Source organism: Hevea brasiliensis, chromosome 14 (genome assembly GCF_030052815.1).
Source record: "Hevea brasiliensis isolate MT/VB/25A 57/8 chromosome 14, ASM3005281v1, whole genome shotgun sequence".
NCBI lineage: Eukaryota > Viridiplantae > Streptophyta > Magnoliopsida > Malpighiales > Euphorbiaceae > Hevea > Hevea brasiliensis.
The window spans coordinates 30855118-30883113 of record NC_079506.1 but is presented as its reverse complement, the minus strand read 5'-3'; the positions used below and the strand labels follow the sequence as shown (position 1 = coordinate 30883113).

The following is a 27996-nucleotide window of genomic DNA, read 5'->3' as shown; positions in this document are numbered from 1 at the left end:
ATGATCCGCTGTGGGTGGAGCTTAATGGGTCATTTTCTAGGTAGGGAATTTAAGGTAATTCATTTGCTTAGCACATTCACGGAAGAAGAGAAGTAGACAGAGCTAGAGATAATGCAACAAAAAGAAGAGATGGTGACACCAGGAGAGGTATTAGGGAAAGCAGCGGAAGTGAAACTTGGGAGAGGTGCGTACTTGGCACCCTATCGTAATACTGAAATCCTCTACGTCTACTCCTCCCTCACGGGTGTCTGCCGCACCCTATCACCTCCCCCTGACTCTCTCGACTAGGTCTCTAATCACTCTCTGAATTGCTATTCTAGGGTTTGCTTGCTTTTTTATGTAATTTCATTTAAAAGCTACTTTATCACGAGTTTAATGCTGCTAGCTGCTCCGTGTTCGATGTTCCTATTTTACTATTACTATTATTATTATTTGGAGAGCTCTTTGGCTGATGAGTGAAATAAGGAAAATTAGAAAAATTCAAATCTTTTTTACATTTTTGTTCATTCACATATGTGGTTTATGTATATTGGGAGTTGTATTGGTTTTGCTGATCTTTTTTCTTCATAGTACAATTTTTTGGGTTGCTTAGATAGACTTTGAGTGACGAGTGAGGGGGGTAAATACCCTAAAATTTAGGGCACAAATTCTCAAGTTTTTGAACTTTATGCTTTAATCTCACTGAATTATACATTTTGAACGTCTTAGTGTGTTTTGCATTATTATTGATCATTCTAATAATTTTAGAGGCCAATTGTGGAAGTAATTAAACACAAAGCTCAGAGTGCTATTCCAGAGCCTGGTTCTGTTGTCATTGCCCGAGTGAGTTTCTTATTTATGTTTAGAAAGACCCATGAAGGTTCATTTAGGGATAAATAAATCTTATTTTGGTCCTTATGATTTGGCTAGGTTGCTAAAGTGATGGCTAAAATGGCATCGGCTAACATTATGTGTGTTGGTCCCAAGTCTGTGCAAGAAAAGTTCACTGGCATAATGAGGTATGTTACTTAGTTCCATCTGTTAAGTAAAGCATCATCATAATTGAGTTAATGCCTTTTAAAAATGAACAACAGTAGTTTGTATATAGGTTAATCTTCACTCTTAACACAGTTGAATAATTGTATTATCCTGTCTTTTATTTATGATCATCCTCCTTTTCATAAAAACTACAGTAGGATGCATTATTTTGGGAAGTCAATGTGAACTCAAACACTTTATTTTAACACGTAACAAGATGTAAGAGCTACTGAGATTGACAAAGTGGATATGCATTTATCTTTTCACCCTGGTGACATTGTTAGAGCTCTAGTGGTATCCTTCTTGCTAAAAGTTCTGCTATTATTTTGTGAAAAATATCAGTAAATTTACATATATTGTGGTATTATAAGAAATCATTTGGGGTGCTAATTCTTGATCAACTTAAATAATGAATTTTTTTGAATGGGTTTTAATGGTTGGGTAGGAGGTTCCAATAAAAATAAATTCAATTATAATTGTCATTGACTAATATATGAGCGTAGCACCGGTGCTCTTGATATCCAAACATCTCAAACTAATATTACTGGATTATAGCGACATTATGAGACTCTGGATTTACGGACATATGACTGTTGGAAAGGACAATAGTTTTTCTCTGATGTTAATGATTTCTTGCAGATGTCTACATCAATATTTTCACATAGAGTTTAGATGAAATGTGGAGGAAGCTTGGGTAGAACAAATGAAGAGTTCTTAATCTTTGGGAATTAGGTACAACTTAGGAAGCTATTATCATGGAATCAAATAACGGCCATTACATAACATAACGGTCATTATTTACAGGTTTTAGAGCAGCCCATTACCCGTTAGGCCGTTATTTATGGGTCTATTTTGATTTGCAAAATAACGGTAACGGCCGTTAAATAACGGTAACGGCCGTTGTCACACCTTACCCCTCTGTAAGGCATAACATGATCCCGTAGAATACCTAATGAACTACTGCACTTTACCTACTGATAACTCATTAAGTACCCTACAAGGGATTTTAAAACAATTTTCTTACTTTTATTAAGTGGTGAGCATTTTTCAATAGGTATTTAAAACATTTAATTGAAGTTAAAAACTAGTTAAAAATTTTGGCCCATTTTATTTTTCCGCAAATTTTATAGAAATTTTGACAGAGTTCTGTCTATATTTTGAGAAACCAGTTCTTCAAATACCTATAAAAAGCACTTCTAAAAATTTTTCCCCAACAACTACTTCAATTTCACAATCACACTCAATCCATTTCAACAACTCCACAATCATTTTAATCAATTTCTCAAGTTCAAAATTCAATAATCCTCAAAATACTAGCAATACATTTCATTCAAATTAAATAAAATAGTTTCACTCATATTGCATTAGAGACAAAACAATTTATATACACATCATTACAAAATTTACATCAAAGGAAGTTCAAACTAAATTTTTTTATTACAAACTTCATATAAACATTGTACAAGCTGCTCAAGACCGATTTACATGTCCATACATTTATGTGCAATACATATATCAAAATAAATATTTACAGGCAGGGTATAAATTATATCCGATGACTTCAAGCTGATAGCTACTCACACCTCAGCAGCTCAGTCTGCTGCTCCTCTAGTCTCTGTATCCGCGACAGCAATAGAAGCTATCACAGAGTACTAGGACTCAGTGGTGCACAACACACTAAAATGATCTTTATGCAGAAATAAAATCACATTTATTAAAAAATTTGACTGAACATGAGAATTAAATACAAATCATGCATTATGAGAATTTAATCCCAAACAATTTCATTTGAGGTATCAAATCACATTTCATAAAACCCACAGTTAGATCATGCCATTCGAAATAAATAGAATCTCAATAGCCAGAGGCTAAAGAGAAATCACATCACAAGGCTAGCTAGCTCAAATATATGGATATCCTTTCACATCCTCTTCTACTAGCACACCTCAACACTTCTCCAGAGAAGAAATCAAAATTCGAAACTAATTACCCCCACTAGTCGTGCTAGTGAGGTGTTCAAATATATGGTCATGACACTGTGATTTCAAAACTTATCTTAACAATTTGCTAAACATTGTCATTTCAAATATACACAATAACTTTTAACAATTTAAGTCAAAACATCATAACTAATGTCACAAATAAATTTTCAACAATTCAAAGCAAATGTAAAATACATATTTCATTCACATTATCAATGAATTTTAAAGCATAGTGATGTTGTGCACAAACCTCAAGCGAGTCGCCTCTTGGCCTTGACTTGGTTCCTCGGGTTCTTTCCCGTTGTTCTTTTCAACTGAAACACATAATTTCAGTGTTTCAGTACCATAACTTAGCAAAAATCCAAAAATAAATTTAACTTCACTTTTACCTAGCTCTAACGTCTAAACTCGACGTTCTTGAAATTTTGTGTTTCGGGTTACTATTCACTACACTATTCAAGTTAAATTGTTGACTTTCTAAGACTTAATAGGTATGAAAATTCCAACTTCACCCACATACCACATTTTAGTCACTAAATTTTTTTTTTTTTGCTGTTTTCTCAAAACTTAGGTCTTTTAGGCAAAATTGCCAATTTTCAGTTTTAGAGTCCTAAGTTGCACTGTTCCATTGGTCACTTTACTGTTGGAATTTGGCAAAACTTTCTTCATAGAAAATGTTTCCTAATGTCTTAAGTTTATTCTCCTTTTTGAATCACCCCATTTGGAGTTTTGTAGCTCAAGTTATGGCTATTTGAACCATGGCTGCCGGATTGGACACAACCCAGAATTCTGGGTAATTTTCTGGTGCTGGCAGATTTGAGTCACTAAATTGGGGTGGCCAAATGACTTGGTTAATGACATAATTTGGGTTTTTGTTCTTCGTGAAAGTTTTATGTCTATATCTCATCTAACCACTGGTAAAATTTCAGGTCATTTAGACCTTCCTAGCTCAATTTATGACCCAAACACGATTACTGTTCATGTGTACTGTTCATACTGCAGATTTTCAAGTTTGGTTAGTTTGTTCACTAGGTTTTGGTCACTTTTTGGGCATACTTCCTAAATGAAAATTGTGTCATTTAGTGCCTATTTCAGTCCTAATTGGTCCCATACCAATTGGACTTGTAAAATTCCATTTTTGGTCCCTAAAAGTTGACTTTTGGTGATGGTGCATACCCAATCCGAATTTGGCTTTGATTCAAACAATTCTAACACACTTAATTAGGTAAAAAATGACTATTTCTTTCCTTAAACTATGTCAAAGACATCATTTAGCACTTCTTCACATTCTTGGTCCCTAAACCCTAATGTCCAAACCCTAATTCACACTAATTTTTGCATTTACTTGATTCCATACCTTTAACCATAGTCATTCAACTAACTAAGGTTTATATACCCATTCAAACTATTCAAATCATGCAAATCACCCTCCCCCTTATGCTGGCCGAAATTCAGTAATGGTCCCTCACAATTTTTTCTTTTCATTATAAGCATATTTACAAGCTAAATAAGTTAGAAATGTAAGAATCAAACTCAATTTATCAAATTTGATTACTAACCTTTTTATGCAGAATTTTCTTTTCTTCAAAACTCCTTCCTTTCTTTTTCTTTTTGTTGTCAAGCTCCTTATCTAGGTCTAACTACAAGATTTAATGTTGGAGAGTAAGGTTTTTATGGTGGATTGAAGGTTTATGAAGCTTGACTTAAGAGCTCTAATGGAGTTTGAGAGAGAGAGCTAAGGGAGAGAGAAAACATCTTGGAAGGGAAGAAGAAAACAATGATTTTTTTTTTCTTTTCCTTTCTTTTATTTATTTTGTCTTGTGGAAGACCCCAAAAATCCATTTAATTTAATTTATTAATTATAGGATTTATGGCATCATGCATGATGTCATGTATGATGTCATCTTCCTATACCTTTTTCATTTTCTTTCTTTTTTTTTTTCTATTAGTTCTTTAATATAATTCTCGATTCTGAAATTTTCTTTTCTCTGATTTTATTTGACAGTTAGATCAGGAGTCAGCTCTCGGGGTTAATTGACCAAATTGCCCATCACCGGTTTAACCCGGTTTGTAATTAATTTCATATTTCTTTCGACTCCTTGACCTAATTATTTGACTGGCTTAACAGTTCTTTTTCATGATTTTCTCTTTTCCACTGTGTTCATAAGGGTCCTAAGGACTGCAGCCTCACATTTTACGGTTCGAAATTTGAGTTTAAAATGACTTCACAGTCCTTCCCAAGAAGGTCACCCATCGCTGTGACTCTCGACTCGTTTAACTTCTTATGTTCTGTTTTTCTTATTTATAATTAACTAATTGGCAATTACTAATTATTTGTGTTTATAGGTTATCTAGTTGTCTTAAGTGTGGTTATAACCCCCTTAATTGTCCGGACCGACACCGGTCACCGGAACAGTGAAATATACCAGGCTATGCAAATAGGGGTGTTACAATTCTCCCCCCCCCCCCCCCCTTAAAATAAATTTCGTCTTGAAATTTTACCTGGTATCAATCTCTGAACAGCTGTGGGTGCTGTCTCCTCATGTCCTCCTCTCGTTCCCAAGTAGCCAGCCTCCTAGCCCGAATGATGGTTCCACAACACTTTTACCAATGGTATCTGCTTGTTCCGTAGCTGCTTTACCTCATAAGCCAGAATCTCTATGGGTTCTTCTTCATATGTGAGGTCTGGATTTACTTCAATTTCCTCTACTGGTAGTACATGAGATGGGTCTGATCGATACCTCCTCAACATAGACACATGGAAGACATTATGTATCTTCTCCAACTCTGAAGGTAGTGCCAAACGATATGCCAAAGGACCCACTCTTTCCAGAACCTCATATGGCTCGATAAAACGAGGACTCAGTTTCCCCTTTTTGCTGAATCTCATAATTCTCTTCCATGGAGAAACTTTGAGGAAAACTTTCTCACCCACTGTATACTCAATATCTCTTCTCTTCAAATCAATGTAGGACTTCTGACGGTCTGATGCAGTCTTAAGTAGATCTCGGATCACCCTGATTTTCTCTTCAGTTTGTTGAACAATTTCGGGTCCAATCATCTTTCTTTCACCCACGTCATCCCAACACAACGGGGTTCTACATTTTTTTCCATACAAAGCTTCATATTGAGGCATCCCAATATTGGATTGGTAGCTGTTATTGTAAGCAAACTCAATCAAAGGCAAGTGTGTATCCCACCTGCCCTCAAACTCAATCACACAAGCCCGTAGCATATCCTCCAAGATCTGAATTACCCTCTCAGACTGGTCATCTGTCTGTGGGTGGAATGCAGTACTGAAGTTCAATCTAGTTCCTAGGGCTCTCTGAAGACTACCCCAGAATCTAGAAGTGAACCTAGGATCCCTATCTGATACGATGGATACTAGCACTCCATGTAGTCTCACAATCTCATCAATGTACAACTTGGCCAATCTTTGTAAACTGTATTCCATCCGAACTGGCAGAAAATGAGCAGACTTGGTCAGTCTGTCAATAATGACCCAAACCGCATCATGACTCTTCTATGTCCTCGGAAGTCCCATCACAAAATCCATCGTTATTCTCTCCCATTTCCATTCTGGTACTGGTAGTGGATGTAACAACCCAGCGGGTACTTGATGCTCTGCCTTTACTTGCTGACAAGTTAGGCATTTAGAAACCAACTCTGCCACATTTCTTTTCATACCCATCCACCAGTAATGCTCCTTTAGCCCCCTATACATTTTTGTGCCACCAGGGTGCATGGCAAAAGGAGACTCATGTGCTTCTTTCAAAATGATTTGCCTCAAATCGACATCATTAGGAACACACATTCTACCCTGGTGTAGCAGTAAACAATCATCTATGATTGAGAATTCTGGTTTCTTGCCCTGCCGGACTTCTTCCAATAGCTTCTGATATTTCTAATCATTCTGAGCAGCCATTCTGATCTGATCAATCAACACTGGCTGTACATGCCATGCAATTGCTGTCTGCCCCTCATCATTAATCTCTAAGCTGGCATGCAATGATCTTAACTCATGTACCAAAGACAAAGGAGTAACCCGTAGACTTGCCATAGTCTTGCGACTTAAGGCATCAGCCACAACATTAGCTTTCCCTGGCTGATAGTCTATCAGACAATCATAGTCTTTTATCAACTCTAACCATCTCCTCTGTCTCAAGTTCAGCTCTTTCTGAGTGCCCAAATACTTCAAACTCTTATGATCTGTGTAGATGTAACACTTTTCCCCATACAAATAGTGTCTCCAGATCTTAAGAGCAAACACAATAGCTGCAAGCTCCAAGTCATGTGTCGGATAATTCCTCTCATGCGGTTTCAACTGGCGTGATGCATAGGCAATGACATTTCGATCTTGCATCACTACACAGCCTAACCCATTGTGAGAAGCATCGCTGTAAACAGTGTATTCTTTACCCAATGTAGGTAAAGTCAGGACTGGAGCTTCAGTCAAACATTTCTTCAATTCATCAAAACTCTGTTGGCATTTATCCGTCCACTGAAATTTCACATATTTTCTAAGCAGTTTGGTCAATGGAGATGCCAACATGGAGAATCCCTTCACAAATCTATGGTAGTATCCAGCTAAACCCAGAAAACTGCGAATCTCCGTGATATTTTTGGGTGGCCTCCAATTAAGGACAGCTTCAATCTTACTTGGATCTACCTTGATACCCTCTACTGATACTACATGCCCCAAGAAAGATATTTCCTTCAGCCAAAATTCACACTTCGACAATTTGGAATATAGCTGTTTCTCCTTCAAAGTCTGCAGTACAATCCGCAGATGTCTATCATGCTCTTTTGCATTCCTCGAATAGACCAATATATCATCTATGAATATCACAACAAACTGGTCGAGCTATGGTCTGAAGATAGTGTTCATTAGATCCATAAAAGCAGCCGGAGCATTAGTTAACCCGAATAGCATGACTAGGAACTCATAATGGCCATAGCTGGTTCTGAAGGCAGTTTTAGGGATACTCTGCTCTTGTACTTTCAGCTGATAATAACCTGATCTCATATCAATTTTGGAGAACACAGTTGCACCCCTTAACTGATCAAACAAGTCATCAATGCGGGGCAATGGATATCTATTCTTTATTGTCACCTTATTCAACTGTCGATAATCAATACACAAGCGGAGAGTGCCATCTTTCTTCTTAACAAACAACACTGGCGCTCCCCAAGGTGACACACTGGGGCGGATAAAGCCCTTGTCAAACAGCTCTTGCAACTGCACTTTCAACTCTTTCAATTCTGCAGGTGCCATTCTATATGGCGTTATGGAGATTGGCTCCACACCAGGCATAACATCAATCTCAAACTGCACCTCTCTTTCTAGAGGTAATCCTGGCAATTCATCAGGAAATACATCCGGAAAGTCACATACAGTATGGATGTCCCTCAGTGCTGGACTCCCTACTTGGTTGTCTATCACATGTACCAAGTATGCTTCACACCCCTTTCTGATCATTCTTCTAGCTAGTGCAGCCGAAATGATGTTTGATGGCAATAAATGCCTCTTCCCATGTATTACCACATCACCATACAAAGGGAGACTAAAAGTGACTGTCTTCAGTCTACAGTTAATCATGGCGTGATGCCTGGCTAACCAATCCATGCCCAAGATGATATCATACTCTCTGAAGGGCATTTCAATCAAGTCTGACAGGAAAACATGTCCTTGGATCACTAAAGAACAGTCTCTATAAATTCTGTTGACCCGGACCTCTTGTCCTAATGGACTAGTTACTAGCACTTCAAAACCCATTTGCACACATGGAACAACAAGTGAACTGACTATGCTAGCACTAACATATGAATGGGTTGAACCCGGATCAAACAATACAAATACTTCTTGATCAGAGATAGAGAATGTACCAGCTACCACATCGGAAGTCTCAGCCTCTTCTTGCTGTCTCATCGTGTAAACTCTAGCTGAAGCACTTCCTTATGCTGATTGACCAATCGTGCTCGATCGCTCAAGCGGTTGCCTCTACCTCTGCCTCTTCCTCTGCCAACTGATTGTGAACCTCTGGGAGCAGGACTCTGAATAGATCCCTCGGCAGTAGTAGGAGCTGGACCATATCTCGGAGACGGAGCACTAGTGCAGTCTTTAGCTATATGGCCCTTGCCTCCACAGTTAAAACAGGCTCCAGTCGCCCAATAGCATTCCCCCCCATGAATCTTGCCACAAGTCTCACAGGGGCGAGCAGAATGTGAACCCCTGGTCGACTGCTGCCCAGACCTAGGGGGTCTCTGTCCAGAAAATCTGCCCCTACCAAATATTCCACCTCGACCCCTGCTGGGTCCACTAAACTTCTTTTTCTTTCTAGAGGTAGCACCAAAACTCTGTTCAACTGATTTTTTCCCCTTGTCTTTCTCTGATTTCTCAGCTTTCTCTGATTTTTCTTTTATTGGGGTCACCTCTGATTCAATTCTCTCCAACTCAAGTGCTTGAGACATGAGTTCTGAAAAATTGCTGTGTCTGAATCCCACTACTTGCATCCTTATGCTAGGCTTTAAACCCATCTCAAATCTCTTGCACCTTGCCTTGCTGGTAGAAAGGAGACTCCCAGCATAATGACTTAAGCGGGAGAACTCCCTCTCATAGTCTGCCACTGTTTTGTTGCCTTGTTTTAGACTCAGAAACTCTTGTAACTTCTAATCAACATATGCATCTGGGATGTATTTCTGTCTGAACTCTCTGATGAAGTCATCCTGTGTCAAGATCGTGGTTCAGCCAAGCTGTGGGGGATGGTCTTCCACCAATCATACGCATCCCCTTGCAGTAGTGACACGGAGTATTCAAACTTCAATTCATCTTGGCAGTGCAGCTTCTTGAACACTCTGTCCATTCTTTCAAGCCATTGCTCTGCCTCTAAAGGGTCCACTGTCCCCTTAAATTCTGTAGCCCCATACTTCAATAATTTATCATACTGTCTGGCTAGAGGCAATGGTTGTGCCACAGGTGTCTGAGGTGGAGCTTAAGCAGGCATACCCCCAGCCATTTGTTGAAACATCGCACCATCTCAGTGCGAACGTGCGTAAAATCGCGGCATTTGTGGGGTCTGTCTTGATCCACTGACGTTTTGCAAAGCTGGGGCTTCCCCTTGTGCCTCAGCTTCAACATATTGCTCAACTGACCGATCCCCTTCTTCCATTTCAGTCTGAAGTTAGGGTATCTCTTGAACAAATAACACAAGGAGATTTCCCTCCTTTAGTTCATATAATGATGTAATGCATTGTATGCAACAAATATGGACATTGAGCAGTTGTACTTAACAAAAAAGACACAAATTCTCAAGTTAAAACATACTTCAAAAATTTGCTCTGATACCACTAAAACATGTCACACCTTACCCCTCTGTAAGGCATAACATGATCCCGTAGAATACCTAATGAACTACCATACTTCACCTACCGATAACTCATTAAGTACCCTACAAGGGATTTTAAAACAATTTTCTTACTTTTATTAAGTGGCGAGCATTTTCCAATAGATATTTAAAACATTTAATTGAAGTTAAAAACTAGTAAAAACTTTTGGCCCATTTTATTTTTTCACAAATTTTATAGAAATTTTGACAGAGTTCTGTCTATATTTTGAGAAACTAGTTCTTTAAATACCTATAAAAAGCACTTCTAAAAATTTTTCCCCAACAACTACTTCAATTTCACAATCACACTCAATCCATTTCAACAACTCCACAATCATTTCAATCAATTTCTCAAGTTCAAAATTCAATAATCCTAAAAATACTAGCAATACATTTCATTCAAATTAAATAAAATAGTTTCACTCATATTTCATTAGAGACAAAACAATTTATATACACATCATTATAAAATTTACATCAAAGGAAGTTCAAACTAAATTTTTTTTATTACAAACTTCATACAAACTTTGTACAAGCTGCTCAGGACCGATTTACATGTCCATACATTTATGTGCAATACATACATCAAAATAAATATTTACAGGCAGGGTATAAATTATACCCGATGACTTCAAGCTGATAGCTACCCACACCTCAGCAGCTCAGTCTGTTGCTCCTCTAGTCTCTGTATCTGCAACAGCAATAGAAGCTATCACTGAGTACTAGGACTCAGTGGTGCATAACATACTAAAATGATCTTTATGCAGAAATAAAATCACATTTATTCAAAATTTTGACTGAACATGAGAATTAAATAAAAATCATGCATTATGAGAATTTAATCCCAAACAATTTCATTTTGAGGTATCAAATCACATTTCATAAAACCGACAGCTAGATCATGCCATTCGAAACAAATAGAATCTCAATAGCCAGAGGCTAAAGAGAAATCACATCATAAGGCTAGATAGCTCAAATATATGGATATCCATTCACATCCTCTTCTACTAGCACACCTCAACACTTCTCCAGAGAAGGAATCAAAATTCGAAACTAATTACCCCCACTAGTCGTGCTAGTGAGGTGTTCAAATATATAGTCATGACACTGTGGTTTCAAAACTTATCTTAACAATTTGCTAAACATTGTCATTTCAAATATACACAATAACTTTTAACAATTTAAGTCAAAACATCATAACTAATGTCACAAATAAATTTCAACAATTCAAAGCAAATGTAAAATACATATTTCATTCACATTATCAATGAATTTTAAAGCATAGTGATGTTGTGCACAAACCTCAAGCGAGTCGCCTCTTGGCCTTGACTCGGTTCCTCGAGTTCTTTCCCGGTGTTCTTTTCAACTGAAACACACAATTTCACAGTGTTTCAGTACCATAACTTAGCATAAATCAAAAAATAAATTTAACTTCACTTTTACCTAGCTCTAAAGTGCTAAACTCGGCATTCTTGAAATTTTGTGTTTTGGGTTACTATTCACTACACTATTCAAGTCAAATTGTTGACTTTCTAAGGCTTAATAGGTATAGAAATTCCAACTTCACCCTCATACCACATTTTAGTCACTAAATTTGTTGGTTTTGGTTGTTTTCTCAAAACTTAGGCCTTTTAGGCAAATTTGCCAATTTTCAGTTTTAGAGTCCTAAGTTGCACTGTTCCATTTGTCACTTTACTGTTAGAATTTGGCAAAACTTTCTTCATAGAAAATGTTCCCTAATGTCTTAAGTTTATTCTCCTTTTTCAATCACCCCAATTGGAGTTTTTTAACTCAAGTTATGGCCATTTGAACCATGGCTACCGATTGGACACAACCCAGAATTCTGGGTAATTTTCTGGTGCTGGCAGATTTGAGTCACCAACTTAGGGTGGCCAAATGACTTGGTTAATGGCATAATTTGCATTTGTGTTCTTCATGAAAGTTTTATGTCTATATCTCATCTAACCACTGATAAAATTTCAGGTCATTTAGACCTTCCTAGCTCAGTGTTCTTCATGAAAGTTTTATGTCTATATCTCATCTAACCACTGGTAAAATTTCAGGTCATTTAGACCTTCCTAGCTCAAGTTATGACCCAAACACAATTACTGTTCATGTGTACTATTCATACTACAGATTTTCAAGTTTGGTCAGTTTGTTTACTAGGTTTTGGTCACTTTTTGGGCATGCTTCCTAAATGAAAATTGTGTCATTTAGTGCCTATTTTCAGTCCCAATTGGTCCCATACCAATTGGACTTGTAAAATTCCATTTTTGGTCCCTTAAAGTTGACTTTTTGTCATGGTGCATACCCAATCCGAATTTGGCCTTGATTCAAACACTTCTAACACACTTAATTAGGTCACAAATGATTATTTCTTTCCTTAAACTATGTCAAAGACATCATTTAGCACTTCTTCACATTCTTGGTCCCTAAACCCTAATGCCCAAACCCTAATTCACACTAATTTTTGCATTTACTTGATTCCATGCATTTAACCATAGTCATTCAACTAACTAAGGTTTATATACCCATTCAAACTATTCAAATCATGCAAATCACCCTCCCCCTTATGCTGGCCGAAATTCATTAATGGTCCCTCACAATTTTTTCTTTTCAATATAAGCATATTTACAAGCTAAATAAGTTAGAAATGTAAGAATCAAACTCAATTTATCAAATTTGATTACTAACCTTTTTATGCAGAATTTCCTTTTCTTCAAAACTCCTTCCTTTCTTTTTCTTTTTGTTGTCAAGCTCCTTATCTAGGTCTAACTACAAGATTTAATGTTGGAGAGTAAGGTTTTTATGGTGGAATTGAAGGTTTATGAAGCTTGACTTAAGAGCTCTAATGGAGTTTGAGAGAGAGAGCTAAAGGAGAGAGAAAACGTCTTGGAAGTGAAGAAGAAGACAATGAATTTTTTCTTTCTTTTCCTTTCTTTTATTTATTTTGTCTTATGAAAGACCCCAAAAATCTATTTAATTTAATTTATTAATTATAGGATTTATGGCATCATGCATGATGCCATGTATGATGTCATCTTCCTACACCTTTTTCATTTTCTTTCTTTTTTTTTTCTATTAGTTCTTTAATATAATTCTCGATTCCAAAATTTTCTTTTCTCCGATTTTATTTGACAATTAGATCAGGAGTCAGCTCTCGGGGTCAATTGACCAAATTGCCCCTTACCGGTTCAACCCGATTTGCAATTAATTCTATATTTCTTCCGGCTCCCTGACCTAATTATTTGACTAGCTTAACAGTTCTTTTTCATGATTTTCTCTTTTCCACTATGTTCATAAGGGTCCTAAGGACAGCAGCGTAACATTTTATGGTTCGAAATTTGAGTTTAAAATGACTTCGCAGTCCTTCCAGAGAAGGTCACCCATCGCTGTGACTCTCGGCTCGTTTAACTTCTTATGTTCTGTTTTTCTTATTTATACTTAACTAATTGGCAATTACTAATTATTTGTGTTTATAGATTATCTAGTTGTCTTAAGTGTGGTTCTAATCCCTTTAATTGTCCGGACCGACATCGGTCACCGGAACAGTGAAATATACCCGGCTATGCAAATAGGGGTGTTACAGCCATTACCAATGTGACAGAATTTGTGGGCTAGTGGGGGGCAGAAATCACATGATTTTAGCAGCCCAAAATAGTCCAAAAACCATCTAATTTCAGTCCAAAATGGCAAAGAATAATTCAAAGTAATAATTCAGTTCAAACTCACTTTTTTATTTTTAAATAATGCTCCATTCTCTAGTCTCCACCTTCATAACTCATTTCTCTTACTTGGAAACAAAAGACAGCAGCGGCAGCCCCCTATTAAGTATTCTAAATTTGTTCTTGCAAACAAAAGGTTTTAGCATTCTCTATTCTCTACTCTACTATAAGTTCTACAACCTTACAAGTTGCAATGTCTTAAAAATGTGAGTGTTCTTTATTCTTTTGGTATTTATGTTAATTATTTACTTATTTTTTTCGTTTTTTTTTGCATATTTATTGTAACACCCCTATTTGTATAGCCCGGTATATTTCACTGTTCCGGTGACCGGTGTCGGTCTGGACAATTAAGGGGATTAGAACCACACTTAAGACAACTAGAAAAGCCATAAATACAAATAATTAGTAATGTTCAATTAGTTAAGTATAAATAAGAAAAACAGAACATAAGAGGTTAAACGAGCCGAGAGTCACAGCGATAGGTAACCTTCTTGGGAACAATTGCGAAGTCATTTTAAACTCAAATTTTGAATCGTAAAATATGAAGTTGCGGTCCTTAGGACCCTTATGAACACAGTGGAAAAGAGAAAATCATGAAAAAGGACTGTTAAGTCAGTCAAATAATTAGGTCAGGGAGCCGAAAGAAATATTTAATTATTTGCAAACCGGGATGAACTGGCGAGGGGCAATTTGGTCAATTGACCCCGAGAGCTGACTCCTGACCTAACTATTAAATAAAATTAGAGAAAAGAAAATTTCGGAGTCGGGAATTAAATTAAAGAACTAATAAAAAAATTAAAAAAAAAAAGAGAAAAAGAAAAAGTGTAGGGAGATGACATCATGCATGATGTCATAAAAGTAATAATTAATAAATTAAATTAAATGGGATTTTGGGGTCTTCCATAAGTTAAAATAGATAAAAGAAAAGAAAAAAAAAATAAAGTCATCTTCCTTACCAAACTTGCCGCATCACCTCTCTCTTCCCATTCTTTCACTTGTTCCACTATTGTTAAGGGAAAGGAAGCTTGAATTTCCCTACTCTATCCCATAAATTCACAAAGTCCCAACACAAAAAATTCTCCTTACATGTCGAGGAAACATTAGAGACTAAAAAGAAGAAGAAAGAATTGAAGAAAGGGAAGCCTAAAAACCCTCCAAGCAAGGTTAGTAATGCAAACTTCAAATTTTTATTTTAATTAGTGTATGTATGGCATCAAGAACTTGTAAATAAACTCAAAATGAAATAAAAATATGTGTGAGGGACTAAACTGAATTTTTGGCCAGCAGGTGATGGGAGTATGATTTGCATGGTTTGATGGATTTAAATGAGAATAAACTTAAGACAATAAGGAACATTTTCTATGAAAGAAGTTTTGTCAAATTCCAACAGTAAAATTACCAATGGAACAGTGCAACTAGGGACACCAAAACTGAAAATTTGACAATTTTGCCTAAAGGACTTAAGCTTTGAGAAAATGACCAAAACCAACAAATTTAATGACCAAAATGTGGTATGTGAGTGAAGTTGGAGTTCCCATACCTATTAAGCCTTAGAAAGTCAACAATTTGACTTGAATAGTATAGTGAATAGTAACCCGAAACACAAAAATTTCGAGAACGTCGAATTTAGCACATTAAAGCTAGGTAAAAGTGAAGTTAAATTTATTTTTGGATTTATGCTAAGTTATGGTACTGAAACACTATGAAACTGTGTGTTTCAGCTGAAAAAGACTTGGAAACTCGGAGAGACTGAGTCAAGGCCTAGAGGCGACTCACATCAGGTCTGTGCATAATAATTTTTGTTTAAATATATGATTCTTGAAAATTTGATTTTTTTTGAGTTAATTATGAATTGTGTTGCCATTTATGATTGTGAATATGACTTTGAAAATTGACCAGATTTCTCATAAATTATTTGAATAAATTGTCTTGAATTGATTTTGTGTTCACACTTAGCATGACAGTATCATATTATTCCTCCTCCATTTATGGGGTTGAGATCGTTCATTTTCCTCCCTCTCTGACTTGCCAGTTGAGGTTGAGATCGGATGAGTGCTCATTAGCTAGCTAGCCACCTCCCTCATTGATTTCGATTAGCGATGTTGTAGATTGCTTTGTCGTGGTGTACAACACGGCATTGATTGCTTAAGTTGTGTATGATTTTGGCAACACTGTGTTTATTAAATTATTTGACTAAATTGTATTATTCTGAGTTTTGATAATTGTGAAATGTGATTGAGGAATATTTAAATTATGTTTTGGCAATGAATAATTTATGTATCGTATTTTAAATTTTTATTGTGCACCATTGAGTATTTTTATACTCAGCGATAGCTTATTTTGCTGTTGCAGATAAGAGCAAGGAGAAAGCAGCAGAGTGAGCTGCTATTGAATTACGGCCTCCACTGATCTTTTTATACGGGTATTATTTTATACTCTCATAGTTAATTTTGATGTAAATATAGAAAAGTTGTATGTATCAATGTAAAGTTGAGCAGTTGTAAAATAAATTGTAATAATATTATTTTTGAATTTTCTTCTGTAAATTAAGATTTATATTTGTGAATTTCATACTTTATGCACTGTGAATGGAGTTATTAAATATTTTTGAGATGATAAACTTGATTGGATTGTGGAATTATTTTAAAGTGAATTGAATTGAGTTGATTTGAGATTTATTGGAGGTTGGGAGTTGAGAAAATTATTGGAAGTGTTTTTTTTAGGTATTTGAAGAACTGTTTTCTCCAAATACAAACGGAACTCTGTCAAAATTTTTATAAAATTTGCGGCAAAATTTAAAATGGACAAAATTTTTACTAGTATTTAATCTTTGAATAAATGGTTTTTAATTCCTCCCAAAATGCTCACCACTTTCAAAATGTAAGAAAATTGTTTTAAAATCCCTTGTAGTGTACTTAATGAATTATCGGTAGGTGAAGTTCGGTAGTTCATTAGGTATTCTATGGGATCATGTCATGCCTTACAGAGGGGTGAGGTGTGACATTTATTGTTGAAAATTGCTGTTAATGTTAGATTTATTATTAAACTTATAGTTTATGTGTATTTTTTCTAATGTTGATTTATTTTTCTAAAAAACAAGTATATAATTGTTATTTGTTGCTTCTTGAAACATTTTTAGAATTAATTTTATTAAAATAGTTATTAATTATAAAATAACATAAAATACAATTTTAATTTTTTAAATATTTCCTATTTGCTAAAACTAAGTATAAGTGTAGATGTTGGAAAAGTTTACATTACTTTTCATAAATTTAATTGTAAGTTAAAACTTTAAAGTTTAAATTTAAATTAAATACTTGTTTAAATTTAGTTTTAGTTACTTATTTGATTTTTCCAAAATTGTTTTTGATGTTAGATTTGTTATTAAATTTATAGTTTGAAGCATTAGTTTGCTCGATCTATAGGTTTATGTGTATTTATTTTAATGTTGATATATTTTTCTAAAAAATATGTTTAGAATTGTTGTTTGTTACTTATTGAAAAAAATTTTAGAATTAATTTTATTAAAATAATTGTTAATTACAAAATAACATCATATAAAATTTTAATTTTTTTGATATTTGCTATTTGCTAAAACTAAGTATAAGTGTAGATATTGTGAAAGTTTATATTACTTTTCATAAATTTAATTTTAAGTTTAAACTTTAAGGTTTAAATTTAAATTGAATACTTATTTAAATTTTGGTTGTTGATATAATTTTCTCTATAGCGAAAATGCCTCGAGGAAGTAGCGGTACTGGTAAACCAAGTGATGATATTGAATGGAAGTTTGCTACTCCAACTGGAAAAAAAGGAGAAATAATTTGCAATTTTTGTGATAAAAAATAATGGGAGGAATAACTAGATTGAAGTTACACTTGGCTAATATACCTGGTCAAGTTACTGGTCGTAAGAAAGTATCATCAGAAGTAAGGAAAGACATGCATGCTATGTTGAAGGATTTTGAAGTTGCTAAAAGGGATAAAGAAAAGAGAGAAAGAGAATTAGAAGAAGAAATAATGAGTATGAACTGGGTGGATGATGATGAGGAGGAGGAGGAGGAGGAGGATATAGAATTAGAAATGGCAAGACAAGAAAGTATGAGACAATTTGATGAAGACGAATTTCGAAGGAGAGCGGGTGGCCATTATGAAGGTGGTGGTAGTAATCACCAACCCTAAGGATTAGGTCGGTCAGCCACTGTTCGTGAAAGGGGTAGAGAAGGCACAAGACATACATCAACACTAGCTGAACGATTGGCTGTCACTGAAATTGAGTTAGATAAGAGTAAAGCTCAATCGAAGCAGCCAAAATTAAATACTAAATGGCTAAAAATACAAAAGGAAAAATTGCTTAAAGCTTTTGGAAATTTTATAGTCCATAACAGATTGCCTTTTAATATTGTGGAGTCACGTTGGACTCGGCCACTTTTGAGAACAGCTACTGAAGTTGGGCCGAATATATCACCCCTAAGTTCCTATGAGATTTTCGAGGTATTTCTAAAAAATGAATACAATGAAATGAAAAAATTTATTGCTTCATTTGAGGGGATATGGAATGAAAGGGGAGTAACCATCATGTGTGATGGTTGGAGCGGACCAACTTGAATGAGCATAATTAATTTTCTTGTGTATTCAAATCATGGCATAATGGTCCACAAGTCTATTGATGCATCAAATGTGGAACGTAAAGATGCAAATTATTATTTCAAAATTATGAAAGAAGTAGTTGAAGAAATTGGCCTAGAAAAGGTTATTCAAGTGGTGACAGATAATGAGGCTGCCATCAAAGCTGGTGGAAAGAAATTAATGGAAAAATTTCCTAACTTGTATTGGACAGCTTGTACAGCTCATTGCATTGACCTAATTTTAGAAGATTTTGGGAAGGGAAAAAGCATCAAGAAAGTTATTGAACAAGTTAAAGTTGTCACTCAATTTATTTACAATCATAATTGGGTGGTAAATTATATGAAGAAATTTACAAACAATAGAGTTATTATTCGGCCCGGCATTATAAGAGTTGCCACAAATTTCATTGCTTTGGAGTCTATTATCCGAAGTAGGACTGGGTTGAGAAATATGTTTGAATCAGAGTAATGGATAATAAGCAGGTTTGGTTAGGCTATCAGTGGACCTCCTTATGAAGCAAGGAACATTGTTCTTAGCCTGGGTAATGAGGGGAGAAATTTTTAGGAGAAAGCCCAAGAAATAATAAAAATTCAAGAGCCTTTACTTAAAGTTCTGAAATTATTGGATGGTGATTAGAAGCCAACTATGGGTTTTGTATTTGAGGCAATTGAAAGAGCAAAGTTAGCAATCAAAGCTAATGCTAGAAGCTATAGAGTATTGGAAAATCATTTATCATCATTGGAATATTCAACTACATCATGATTTACATGCAGCTGGTAAGTTGATGCCTTAATTAGGTATATTCACTACATAAAAAAAAATTAAATCATTTTAATAGCTAATATGTGTATTTGATTTTATATGGTACTTTCTTAATCCTCAACACCAATATGGTCCACATGATATTGAAAATGATGAGGAAATCATGTTGGGACTGAAGAAGGCTATTCAAAGGTTAGACTCGTGCATTGAACCAAGTAAGTATATAGCTAAGCGAATTTAGCTCTCAAAATTAGTTAGAATTAGAAATGGAGTATAATCCATTTGATTTTATCATGCTTATTAATGTTAAAATTATTGGGTGTATCTACTATCTACTATGCTAGGTACTAATGTTTCGAGATAATTTGGGGAGCTTTGGTATGGCTTTAGCACAAAGAGTGTCACACCTTTCCCCTCTGTAAGGCATAACATGATCCCGTAGAATACCTAATGAACTACCGAACTTTACCTACCGATAACTCATTAAGTACCCTACAAGGGATTTTAAAACAATTTTCTTACTTTTTATAAGTGGTGAGCATTTTCTAATAGGTATTAAAACATTTAATTAAAGTTGAAAACTAGTTAAAATTTTTTTGCCCATTTTATTTTTTCGCATTTTTTATAAAAATTTCGGCAGAGTGCTGTCTGTATTTTGAGAAAATAGTTCTTCAAATTCCTGTAAAAAGCACTTCCAATAATTTGTCTCAACAACTTCTTCAAATTCACAATCATCCCAATCAATTTCAACATCATTTATCAATCTCCAAAAATTCAAATCCACAATTTTCAATATTCAACAATCATCAAAATATCATTAATTAATTTCATTCAATTTAAAACAAAATACTTCCATTCATATTTCATTAAAGATAAAACAATTTATATACATTATTACAAAAATTTATATTAAGAGAAATTCAAACTAAAATTTATTACAAACTTTATACAAACTGCTCAAGATCAGTTTTACATGTCTATACCTTTACATACATTACATACATCAAAATAAATTTTTATAGTCAGGGTATAAAATATACCCGATAACTTCAAAGCAGGTAGCTCTTCAATCCTCATCAGCTCAATCTGCTGCTCCTCTAGTCTCTAAATCTATGACAGCAATAACAGCCATCGCTGGGTACTAGGGCTCTGTGGTGCACAACATACTAAAATAATCTTTATGCAGAATTTAAATTATATTTATTCAAAAATTGAACTGAACATGAGAATTAAATACAAAACATGAATTATGAGATTTTAATCCAAACAATTTCATTTCGAAGTGTCAAAACCAATTTCATAAAATCCACAGTTATATCATGCCATTCGAAACAAATATAATCTCAATAGCCAGAGGCTAAGGAGAAGTCACATCACAAGGCTAGCTAGCTCAAATATATGGGAACCCATTCTTTTTCTTCTTTTACAGGCACACACCTCAACACTTCAGCCAGAGAAGGAATCAAAATTTGAAACTGATTACCCTCACTAGTCATGCTAGTGAGGTGTTCAAATATATAGTCATGACACTGTGGTTTCAAAACTTATCTTAACAATTTACTAAACATTTATGCCATCTTAAATATATACAAATAACTTTTAACAATTTAAATCAAAAGCATAATAAATATTTCATCACAATGATGTCACAATTCAACATTTCAAATTATTCAAAACAATATATAGAAGAAAATTTACAGAAATTCTACGTTGTGCACAAACCTTATATGAGTCGCCTTTTGGCCTTGACTCGATCCCTTGGGTTCTTTCTCGGTATTCTTTTCCACTGAAACACACAGTTTCACTGTGTTTCAGTATCATAACTCATTATAAATCCAAAAATAAATTCAAATTCTCTTATACCTAGCTTTAATATGCTAAACTTAGTGTTCTTTAAATTTTGTATTTTGGGGTTACTATTCACGACACTTTTCAAGTCAATTTGTTGACTTTCTAAGGCTTAATAGGTATGGGAATTCCAACTTCACTCACATACCACATTTTGGTTACCTAATTTGTTGGTTTTGGTTGTTTACTCAAATTCTAAGTCTTTTAGGCAAATTTGCAAATTTTCAGTTTTGGTGTCTTAGCTCCATTGGTCATTTTACTGTTAGAATTTGATAAACTTTTCTTCATAGAAAATGTTCCCTATTGTCTTAAATTTATTCTCCTTTTTGAATCACTCCAATTGGAGTTTTGTAGCTCAAGTTATAGCTATTTGAATCATGGCTGCCAGATTGGACTTAACCCAGATTTCTGGGTACCAAATTGGTTCTGGCAGTTTCAGGTCACTAATTTTGGGTGGCCAAATGACTTGGTTAAGGGCATAATTTGGGTTTGTGTTCTTCATGAAGGTTTTAGGTCTATATCTCAGCTATCCATTGGTAAAATTTCAAGTCATTTAGACCTGCCTACCCAAGTTATGGCCAAATGAACAAACACTGTTCATTTGGTCATTTTTGTACAGGTCAGGCTGCATAATTTCGGATTTGGTTAATTTGTTCACTAGGTTTTGGTCACTTTTTGGGCATGATTCCTAAATGAAAATTGTGTCATTCTGTGTCTAGTTTCATTCTCAATTGGCCTCACACCGATTGGACTTGTAAATTTTCAGTTTTGGTCCTTGAAAGGGACCTTGGTCCTGTTGCCTACAGCATGACCCTAAGCAATCCGAATTTGCATTTGGTTCCAACACTTCCAACATACTCCAATTGGTCACAAATGACCATTTCTCACCTCAAACCAAGTCTAACACACCATGTAACATATTCTCACATTTTTGTCTCCAAACCCTAGGTGCTAAAACCCTAGTTCATGCCATTTGTTGCATTTAACTAATTAAACACCTATACACATGCTTCCTTAACTCATTCAACAAAATTTTTCTTTTCATTTAAAGTTTATTCAACTAAAAACACATGTATTAAACTCAAAATTCCAAAGTAAATAGCTTACCTCAACTTTGAAGTTCAATAACCCAATTTCTTCTTTCTTTTCTTCTTTCTTTCTTGCACAATCTCCTCTTCTAGTTGCCAAAACAAGTTTTAACTATGGTGAGTAATTTTTTTATGGTGAGGTTTTTAGTTTCTCAAGCTCAAAGATGAGCTTTAATGGTGATTTGGTGAGGGAGAGTTGAGAGAGAAGTGAGGCGGAACCTTGATGAAGAAGATGACTTTTTATTTTATTTTTTTTTCTTTTCTTTTATGAATTTTTATCCTCTTGGAAGACCAAAATTATCCAAATTTTATTTCTTTTTAATTAGTGTTTATTACATCATGCATGATGTCACCAATTTCCACTTTTCCTTTTCCTTTTTTTTTAATTTATTTTTCCATTAGTTCTTTAATTTAATTCTCGATTTTGAATTTTTATTTTCTCTGATTTTATTTGACAGCTAGGTCAGGAGTTAGCTCTCGAGGTCAATTGACCAAATTGCCCCTCGTCGGTTCGATCCAGTTTGCAAATAATTTAATATTTCTTTCAGCTCTCTGACCTAATTATTTGATGGGCTTAACAATTCTTTTTTGTGATTTTCTCTTTTCCATTGTGTTCGCAATAGTCCTAAGGACCGCAACGTCACATTTTACGGTTCGAAATTTGAGTTTAAATAGACTTCGCAGTCCTTCCCGAGAAGGTCACCCATCGCTATGACTCTCGGCTCGTTTAACTTCTTATGTTCTGTTTTTCTTATTTATACTTAACTAATTGACAATTACTAATTATTTATGTTTATGGCTTATCTAGTTGTCTTAAGTGTGGTTCTAATCTCCTTAATTATCCGGACCGACACCGATCACCAGAATAGTGAAATATACCAGGCTATGCAAATAGGGGTGTTACAAATAGCCATTAAGATCAGTGATCCAGGTAAAACTAATAACATCTATAATTTTTAAACAATGTTATATTAATTTTGACTTTGAGGCTTTGCGCCAATATTAAAGTATTTTGTTTAGTTATTGAACTATGTCTATAATGCAGCTGAGTGGTGGATTACTTATGGTGAAAGTGCTCCTAAAGTTAGAAAAATTGCAATTAAGGTGTTGAGCCAAACAACTTCAGCATCAAATTGTGAGAGAAATTGGAGCACTTGTTCCCTTATACATACAAAGTCAAGAAACCGACTAAGGTATAAAAAGTTACATGCACTTGTTTTTGTTCACTATAATATGAGACTAAAAGTGAGGAATGCAATAAGAAAAAGCCGGAAGGAGTTGGAAAGAAATTACAATCCAATTAACTTGGATTACATTTTTTAAGAAGATAACCCGTTAAATCCATAGTTAGAGGAAAGGGAATCTCCTGTGCTTGATGGTCAAGATAATCCTTGGTTGGATGAGGAAGATATTGCTCCAACTTAAGTAGAAGGAAGTGGTGCTCCTGCTAGTGGCAGTGTTAGACCTAAACGTTGTTTTTCATTGTCAAGTTCAAGTAATGATGATGATGGTGATGACAATAGTGGTGGGGGTGAAGTTGGAGGTGTTAGTAGTATACCCTAGAGTATATCATTTAGTATGTATCTTGTGTATATATTTTATTAATAAAAGGCATTTTCACTTTTCTATTTACATAATATATTTATGTGTAATAGAAAAGGTCCATTGATATTTTGTTAGAAATATTATTCTTAAGTTGTTAAGAATATGAGTGACAGTATTTCTAGTACAAAGTATCATAAATAGGTTCACAATCGAGGATACTTCACAATAAGGACATGACTTATCCAGAAAGATTGTAATCATGTTTGTTCCTAAGTTATTTATATGAGATGTAAATAAGATGAAATGGTGAGTCTCATGCCATATAACAAACATGATAGGCACTTATATATGATAAGTGGGCCGAACCAGTGACACTTATGACAAGCACATAGAGTTTACTCTTGTCAATGCATTGTCATAAATCATATTAGTGCATATAATCTTTAGACCTGAGATAGCACAATTATTTTGTATATAGGTGGTTTGAGTTTGATACTGCTTTCATACTTGTACTGTGTATGGGTATATGGGCATGTGTTGGCTCCTACTAGTTATATATGGAGGTAGGTATTGATCAAGATGGAATATGTTCCTCTAAGTAAATAGGGATAAAATCCTATGTTCATTTAATTGTTCTTAATATTTCAAGTTCCTGGCCAGGACAGATAGATTTAATCAGAAAATAGTTTCTGATGAGAAAATCTTTTTAATCAAGAACTAGAATTAAAAGAGAACATAATATTCATAGCAAATAGGGTTTGACATTAACATTACTCCAGCTCGAATTGGGATTTTGTAACAGAGAGATTCTAGTGCATGATAACATATGATTATAGGTTCATTTAAGGTAAACCTTATTACTAATTGGGTGGCCATGGCATGCTATGCTAGGTGTTAACCATAGTCTATGAGGTGCATAAAATGATTTAGAGAAATTATTTATGGTAAGAAAGAGTTCTAATGATATTAAGAGTTGATATCATGTCTCATTGCCAATTAGTGATGAGTCTAGTGAGTCACACACATACACAAGTAATCACCAAATTAAATATGATTTAATTAATTAATTAAAGAGTTTAATTGATTAATTAAATAAGTTTGGTTTGCAATTAGATTGTAAAGTCCCTAGCATGGCTTGAAACCAAACCTAGGTTATTGGATGTATAGTACAAGTTAAATTTATATTTAAAGTATTTAAATATAAATTAATTAATGAGAAATTAATTAATAGAGATTAATTAATTAATTTATATTTGATATAAATTGATTAGAAGAAGAGAAATAATTATTTTGAGTTGAGAACTCAAAATTAAGATACATGGGTATTTTGGTCATTTCATTGGGTGACATGTGGCACCATGAGATAGTGATACGTGGCACCACATAAGTTTGCCAAATGTCTTTTAATCATGTAAGATGATTAAAATTAAGATTAAATATATGTTTGACACTTGGCATAATGTGATTGGGTCAATTAAACCTAGAACCAATCAGAGGGTGACATGTGATAAGGGTTTTAAGTGGTGACGTAGCTATATAAGTGTAAGGATAAAAGAACAAATATAACAAGCTGCTCATTCTCTTTGTGCTGCCACCCTTGGCTGCCATTCCCTTCTCTTCTTCTTCTTCTCTCTTCAATTCAAAGAGATTAGCAAATAATCTCTTGAATTAAAAATACTAAAAATTATTTCTAATGTCCTATTTACATCTGTAATCTCTTAAAAGACAAAACTTGATTTTTTAATTCATAGAAAAAGCTTTAGAAGCTGTTCAAGGGCTTCCATAGGCGATCTTGGTGTGGACAAGCTAGAGGGACAACATCTGGTGTCCTAAAGACTCATCCCAAAGGTGCCAAACACACTGCAGTGCATCAAGAGGTTAGTACACTTGATCTTGATCTAATCTAGGGTTCTAATAATTAATCTGATTAATTCTAAAATCTTAAATGGCAAATGTGGATCCAAAAATATATTAAAAGAGTTTTAATATGCTGTTTATCATTGAAATCAAATAGATAAAAATGAATCTTGCATTATACATGTGACCCTAGATGAAAAATTTTAAATTTCAATGATCTAAACTTGTGTTTTTTATGCTTCCGCTCCTTTAGGAGGAGGATCAATGGGCGGACTTGGTGTAGGTACTACTTCACAATTACAAGAAGGTGGTGGCGAAGGTGGTGGAGTGTTTGGTGGCGAAGCTCCATTTCCAGAATGGCCACAGACATATCAACATCGTAGATCACGGGGTTCTGGTGGTGCTAAATTATCGTTATCAAAAGGCAAAGGTGTTCAACACGAAGAGTGTTCTTTTGATTCTGAATCTAGCTATGGGTATGGTCATGGTGGAAATATAATACATGGAGGCTCATCATCTACATCCACTAGTGATTATGGATATGGACATGGACAAGCACACTCAAATCCATATCCATATAATTATCCCCCTCCTATGTATTGAGAGTAATCATACTTTCCACAACTTGCTAATCCAGTTGATTCCTTATTTAGTTTCAATCCATCACAGTATTATCAATTGAGTCAATATCAACAAAATGAGGATCAAAGTTCTCAAAGTTAGAACCAAAGTCAAGACTATCAAGAACCTCCTAGACATTCATTTTGGTGGTAATAAAGGTTAGTTATTTACAATTTATATAATTATTTCAGGTCTAAATTAGTTAATGTTAATGATGTCCAAATATGATAGATGATAACGTCTTTATTTGATATATAAATTCTTAGTATATAGTTGTATATCTTAATTTTATTTATTTCTATCAATATCTACTCATTTTATGAACTTTGCAATTTTTTCAAAAAAATTTGCATAGTGCCAGGCCGTTACCGTTACGTTACGACCGTTACAAGCTAATTTTCATTACCTGTGACCATGACCACGATTTAAAACCATGGCTGTTATCCCTAGTTCAAGCCATTATTTAGGGAATTCTTGAATTGAGTATATGTGGCAAAAAAAGGTCAATTCTTTGAGTCAATCGAGATTAGAATAGGCATTTTCTTATCCCAAATTAGAATGCTGGCCCTTCCATCCCTCCTCTCTCTCTCTCTCTCTCTCTCTCTCTCTCTCTCTTGTCACATGATTGCATCTTATGATTGTCCCTGAATTCTTGTTTGTGATTACATCAGTCTGTATTTGCCTTGATATCTAAAGTTAGTATTTACTAAATAAAGTTTTCATTGACACTAAATAGTTGTCCCTTGGAGATGCACGGGCTTATTACCTTTCTACTGCCAAGAATGAGTTGGGTGATGTAGTTGCAAAGAGCAGAGCTGGTAAATGTTTTTTCCATTTTAGGTTATTGAATCGATTCAGCCTATAAAAAGATCAGTGTGTGTGTGTTTTTGCTTGTTTTACAAGTCACAAGTATTTATGTTCTTATATTTGCTGGAAAAAGGCAAAGATACATGTCAAAAATTTGTTTTTATTATCTCATAATATATGGTTTTTATTGTGGTATTCCTAATCATCTTAGTAATATTGTGTTCTAATATTTGAAAGTTAAATTCTATAGAGGTCTATGTTTGTATTTCTTTTCCATTTTAAAAGAATAGATAATACGATGTTTAAAGATTTCAAAAGACAGTGTTTTGCTTTTAAGTTTGGGTAATACAATTGCAAAAACCCCTAGTGCTGAAGGGATATTGAAGCTGATACTGAAGAATTGTGAAGCTTACAATATTTTCTTTGTTCCCCTTTTTGAGCAAATCTTGATATGAAATTGAAATTTGCTTGCATTTGATTGCTTAACACATTCTGAAGCATGTGACCTGCTTTGTATAACACATCAAGTTGTCTGAGTTTGGTGTAGGTGCAACAATGGTTCCCATAAGCTGGACAGAGATGCAATGCTCATTGACTAGCCAAATTGAGCAAATAAAAGTTGCCAAGGGTGGAAGTTGACCTTGGTGTAAAAACAGGCCACATTGAAAATTTAAGATATACTTCAAGATGTGCATCTTCCTGAAATTTTATGGAGGAAGTGCATTATGAAT

The 27996-nt window shown here is 34.6% G+C and overlaps 1 pseudogene; it reads left to right on the top strand.

The window, feature by feature from the left end:
- Positions 1-27996, top strand: LOC110663598 (uncharacterized; annotated as a pseudogene).